Source organism: Salvia hispanica, chromosome 1 (assembly GCF_023119035.1).
Source record: "Salvia hispanica cultivar TCC Black 2014 chromosome 1, UniMelb_Shisp_WGS_1.0, whole genome shotgun sequence".
Lineage (NCBI taxonomy): Eukaryota > Viridiplantae > Streptophyta > Magnoliopsida > Lamiales > Lamiaceae > Salvia > Salvia hispanica.
Genome location: NC_062965.1, coordinates 38100001 through 38106581, shown reverse-complemented (window position 1 = coordinate 38106581; position 6581 = coordinate 38100001). Strand labels below are relative to the sequence as shown.

Here is a 6581-nt window from a genome sequence, read left to right as displayed (position 1 = left end):
CATGGCTCATGTTGCAGGTAACCTCTTGTTCTACAAATAAGCTGGAAAATAAATATCAGAGGCTCATGCACCATAGAACCGCGCAGAGATGGCCTGACTCCATGAACAGCGACAACCACCGGTCAAAGAAGTAGAGAGCAGCAGAGGAATCTTTGTTCTCGCCATTCTCTTGCAGTTTTGCTTAATTTGTCTTGCCTGCTTTCCTTTGATTGCACGTTTTCAAGATTAAAAATTCGAAATTATTAATTTAATCAAAACATATAAATAGAATTTGCTAATAACTGCCTAAAATTGTCACTAATCAATCGGCTATTCATGGAACGTGAGAAGCAGATGGCTGCTTCCGGAAGAAATCCAAGAACTTTTTGGGAATCCTACAAGATCGATTCGTTCTTTTTTCTCTGATAGATGGTCAGAACTTTGTCTGGATTCGAATCCTACTGAAAGGTCCACTAGAGATCAGAAATTGTTGAAGAAACAACAAGATCTTTCTTTTGTCTCTTCCAGGCAATCAGAAAATAATAAAGAATTGGTTAATATATTCAAGATAATTATGTACTTACAAAATACTGTCTCAATTCATCCCATTTCACCCTAATTATATGTAAGGGCAATTATGTCTTTCCACCTATCTAGACAGTAGACACAAGCTAGAAGATTTCTAATATACTTACCAATTACCAAACAGTACAACTAAAATCATACTTTCTCCACTATCTTACTAAATCTTCATTCCAGTCCGAAAACTCTATCTTATCATAACTATCTTGTTATATCTAAGTTTTTGAACCAATAAGTCCTAAGAGAAAAATAGTGTTAATGAATTGTGAAGTTAATATTTTAATGTTTAAAACTAGTCTATTTTTTGTGGACGGAGGTAGTATTTATCACTCCCTCCGTCCTATTATAAGTAAGGCGTATTCATTTTTAAGTATAAGTGAGACATTCATAACAAAAAAAACAACACTTCATGTCTCTCTTACTCCATCTCCTTTCCTACTTTTTCTCTCACTCATATTTTATTATGTCTTCATTTAACAACTAAACACTAAATACCTAAAAACGTGTGCCCAAAGAAATGTGTCACTTGTAATGGGATGGAGGAAGTATTAATTTTTCTCCGTGTCTGATCCAATGGGACACATTTCCTGAATCCCATTGTAAGAGGTGCTGTGGATTTGGATCCAAATAGTGTGTAATTGTGTATATAGTATATCAATATTAAAGTGATTAGTTTGGAAATCGGGTATGACTACTTACGCGGCATTTTCAGTTAATTCAGTTTTTTATTTTGTCCGTACATCTGCCTTCATTTGAACAATTCCACTCCGTAGACGCCTTAAATCAATCGCGTTTTGCTTCCGTTCCGACATTTTTCTGCTTCAATCTGTGAGAATGTCTCGCTGATCGGTTCATGTTAGGATGAAATACAACTGAGTGGAAATTTCATGATGACGGATCCTGCGCAGAAGCTGTATGCCAAAATGCGGCTGTGGGAATTCCCGGATCAGTACGTGGTGGAGCCGACTGACGGATCCTCCGCCTCCTTGCTCGCTGTTAGCCGCCTTGATGGCTCCATGAATCTTGTTGGTAATTTCATTCCTCAACATTTTTTTTTCTTCTCGTGTTGTGGGAAATGTGTTTTTAATATTCCCTCCTGGTGTATAGATGAAATACCTCAAAGCAGCAAGCTTCGAGTTCCTAAAATTCAGACGATCTATGGTGTGGTCGGGACGCTCAAGCTTTTGGCAGGCAAGTTTTGCGTTGCTAATGGTTACCCGAGTATAGTTGCAATCAGTGATCTGCTGCTTCAGTTTACCTTTAGATATTTACTGTATCGCTATATGTCATGCATTTTTTTTTGTCATCTTGACTAACAACTGGTGCCAGGATATAGTTCATATTGATGTTCTACCAACGTTTGGTTACTAGTGAATTGTGATCTTGGTCAAAGTACACAATGCACATTGTGACGTTCAAATATTACTCCATCAAAGGTATAATAAAGAAACAAAAAAGCAAGTTTCAGTTTACCCTCATGATATTGAGAAGAAAGTTCCTCTAATTGTGAATATAGAGAGTAGGAATCAACTTGTTGCTCAACAAGTGAGCTACATGTGCATTTTTTCAAGTTTGCAATCGTTTCAAAGAAACTCAAGCTTCTAATTTCCATGCATTTATTTTAACAGTATGCTTTTGTTAAAAATAGCAACTAGTATTTTCATTTTGGTCTGACCCCCACCCTTAAAATTATGACTTTCTGTTCTAGGATATTTTGCCCTCTAAGAGGTGGGACCCATGTATCTTCACAAAAGTCCATGTGAGAAGTGATATAGCTCCTGTCTGCACCTGGAGATGATTCTGTATCCACTGAGAAGTTCTTTTATGTACTGGCTCTAACAAGTTAAAAACGATGAAACAAATACTGTAATAGGGAGAAATTCAATGGGCGGAAAGAGGACTTTTGGAAAGAAGATGGAATGCAGCCTGTATAGTAGAGATTAGGCACAGTCCAGTTGCTCATTCTTTTACGTTCAATTGACTCCCATTCTCTTGCTTGAAAAATATGTTTTCTCTAGTTGAATAAGGATTGTCTAGTAATATGGTTGTCCTAGATTTCTTCTAAATCCTTAGTTCCATCAAGGTTTCTTCACGATATTGATATTTCATATTGTTTACTTTAGGGTCATATTTATTAGTGATAACTGGACGTGAATGCGTTGGATCTTATTTGGGCCACTCCATTTACAAAGTGACATCGTTGAAGGTTTTTCCATGTGATCATTCACTCAAGAATTTTCCTGAAGAACAGGTAGTGACAAAGTCCATCATCTTACAATTGGAATAAATTACTGTATCCAATTCAATTTAATATATACCTCTGTTCAACAGAAAAAGATGGAGCGTGAGTTTTCTCGCTTGCTAAATGTTGCAGAGAGGACTCCAGGTCTATATTTCTCCTATGATGTGAATATGACGCTGAGGTGAATGTTACTCAAACTCTGTGTTTGTTTGTATTTTTGGTTCAGTCTTGTAATTATTTTCTCTTGTTAGTGTGTTGTGCATTAGACTCATTGGCAGAGCTTCTTAATTGCCCATTTGTAACATGAAGTGCTCAGCATAATTCCAAAACTAGGACATCAATTAAAATTTAAATTGAAATAGCATTTATGTGTACACTCTTTGCAAGTCCAAAATGTTTGGTACTTCTAGCAATTGCTGCAATCCAGACTTGTATATTTTCTTGCAGTGCTCAGAGGTTGCATGATTTGGGTGATGAATCAAAATCGCTGCCCCTTTGGAGACAAGTGAGTTTTTCTAGATGATTAATGGTCTGCTGAAACTAATAGATTTTAGATTGCATCTTCTACTTCTTTAACAGATTAATCTTCTTGGTCTATAATCCTAACACTAATTTACTGTCTGCACATTCTTCAGGCTGACCCTCGATTTCTTTGGAACAACTATATGCTGGAAGTGCTTGTAGACAACAAGGTCAAGATCTGGATGAATCATATAAGTAATTCAAATTTTCCCTAGGAAGTTCCCCTTTTTATATAGTAATAGTAGTAACTGACTTAGATATCATCCTCATGCAGCTTGACCATTCCTCCTCCCTGTCATTCAAGGCAGTATCCTTTTAAATGTCCTGAAGTTTCAGTACCTCATGCCATGTTATGGTTGGCATAAGCATATCATAATTTTACATTAAGTGATGCCTTGACAAGTCATTAGGCTTTCAAAACATTCAAGCTGCCATTGGGAAGGATATCCTTGATGTTGCACTAATTGCACGAAGATGCACGAGAAGAACAGGTAATCTTGTTATTGTTAAAATCCTTATCCTACTACTTCTTCCAGGATTCCATCTCTATTTTCGATTTGTTTCTGCCTTCCAACATCATTTGTCTCAAGGCTATAAGTTTCTTGTATATATTTTTCAGAACCTTCGCTTATGTCTATGAACATTTGAGTAATCAATATCGATATTACATTATACTTTTGGTTGGTGATAGAGCTAGTTATCTCAAAACTCAAAAGTCATTCACCGAGAAATACCACCAACTCCAAGCCATTGATTTCCAGAAATATTGTATAACACACAAAACTTTCACTTTCTTTGTCGTCTTCCTCTTCCTCCTCTTCTTTTTTCTCTAAAAAGATAGGACTCTGATCAAGGATCTGCCCTATTCCAGTAAGAACCATTTCTATGATGTGGGAGAACGAACAAACATCTTTTTATTCGACTTGTAATTTTATTTTAAGATTTTCTGTAGGCACACGAATGTGGAGACGAGGAGCTGATTCTGATGGTTTTGTAGCAAATTTCGTGGAGAGTGAACAAATCATACAAATTAATGGGCACACTGTGTCCTTTATTCAGGTAAAATACTCATAGGGATACAATAAGATTTGTATGTGGTACTACAATGTTTTCTATGGTAATGCATTGAGATAGAACTCTCTACTCCAATGAAATGCTTTAGAATCCTTCTTTCAAATGGATGTATACCATTTAATTTGATTTGGTAAACTGAAATTAACCATGTCGTCCCTTTATTTGCATAATGTATCTTGTTACTTGATATGTATCTATGTCTAATTGTTAGTTTACGGTACCTCGCTGTTATTACACGATAAACTAATTTCCTTTTTCAGGTGCGAGGGTCGATGCCATTTCTTTGGGATCAGATTGTTGATTTGACATATAAGCCAAAGTTTGAAATCGTGAGACCTGAGGAAGCAGTATGTTTGTTTGTCTTTTTCATCAGATTATGTTCTGTCCTAACATAGACATCTGGTTTGCTGACTTGTTCCCTCTACACATTTGTGCAGCATAGAGTGGCTGAAAGACATTTTTTAGATCTAAGAAAGAAATATGGCAACGTTCTTGCGGTTGATTTAGTGAACAAGGTACATGGAACCATATTTTTTTTGCAAAGGGTAGATTGCCATCTTCATCATGGTTGCACTTTACCTGTCTCTTTCTCAACAATAATGTACTACCTTATTTGAAACCTTTCATGACAAGTCTTCTTTTCATAGTTAAATCATTCTAGCATTAAAAGACATAAATATTTTACTCTAAAGATGTATAATAAAATTTGGTCTTTGTAGAACAATAAAATAGACACACGTGTAAAGTATAGAGACATATGAGAGAAAAGTATCTTCATTACTTTACAAAATACATATATATATATATTGAGAGTCCTATTATCCACAAATCCACTCTTAAAGACCGAACCACCGAACCCTACCAAATTAGGGCTTTTAGATCTAGTTTTTTATGGATAAAATACAGAAATTTATAAATTATTTTCGCCTTCATCACGAGCCTATTTTAATTCATCCGAAGGTAAATAAGTCATACTAACATGTTACGAAGATTTAACTTCGTTCCAGAATGTATTACTTCATTCTAGTAGGTTTTTACTTCATTCTAGTGAGTTTTACTTCATTCCAGTAGGTTTTTACTTCATTTCAGTACGTAAATGTGGTTTCGCCGTTGCGTGTCGGTCTTTCTCTCTACAATATCTATCACCAACGACATGGCGCTAATATGGTTTAATAAACACATTGAATAATGTAATAAATTGTTGGAATGAAGTATGTGTAGAAGCATTTGAAGTACAGAATGAAGTAATAAACATATATAATGAAGTAACATGGGCTAGTAATGAAAAAGAAAAAAATTTCGCAGCAGCACATCTCATCAAAAAAACTAGATCTAATGCTTGTCGGTCTTTCTCTCTACAATATCTATCACCAACGCCATGACGCTAATATGGTTTAATAAACACATTGAATAATGTAATAAATTGTTGGAATGAAGTATGTGTAGAAGAAGCATTTGAAGTACAGAATGAAGTAATAAACATATACAATGAAGTAACATGGGCTAGTAATGAAGAAGAAAAAAATTTCGCAGCAGCACATCTCATCAAAAAAACTAGATCTAATGGCCCAGATTTGGTCTCTAGTTCGGTCTTTAAAATTGGTTCGACATTGATCACAACTCTAGAGTTGTGATCAATGTCGAACCATTCTTAAGGGCCGAACTAGAGACTTAATTATGGCCCTCCATTTTTTTTATCTTGTGGTTAGGATTAATTTACCATTATTTAATTATTTTATTTAAAAAAACCTTGTTGAGGGGTATTTTAGGAAATCAATTTATTAACTCTCTTAAAATAAAATACGTGTTTCATCTCTCCCTCAAATCTTCGATCGCGGTTTTCTTCAATCTTCGTCGATCTCCATCGATTTTCATCGATCTTCTTCCTGTAATCTACTTAAATCTTCATTTATCTCCATCGCCGGACAATTTTGCTTCCTCAATTCACGATCGTTTTGCAATTTCATCAATCCACGATCTGCATCGCCGGACAATCGCGATCTTCATCAAATTCTCGATCGATTTGGAGGTGCGGAGGAGCGATTAAGAGAAGCGTTGTGGCGGAAACGGAGGCTTCATCAGATCAGCCGGAACGGTCCTCTTGCGGGTGATCTTCCGGTAGAGGACGACGGATACAAATATAAGCGCCAGCGCCGCCGCCGCGGCGAGCAGCGGCATGAGA

At 36.1% G+C, this 6581-nt stretch overlaps 1 pseudogene; it reads left to right on the top strand.

The window, feature by feature from the left end:
* The first annotated feature begins 1038 nt into the window (after positions 1–1038).
* LOC125196023 overlaps positions 1039–6581 on the top strand; it is an 11964-nt pseudogene continuing 6421 nt past the window's right edge.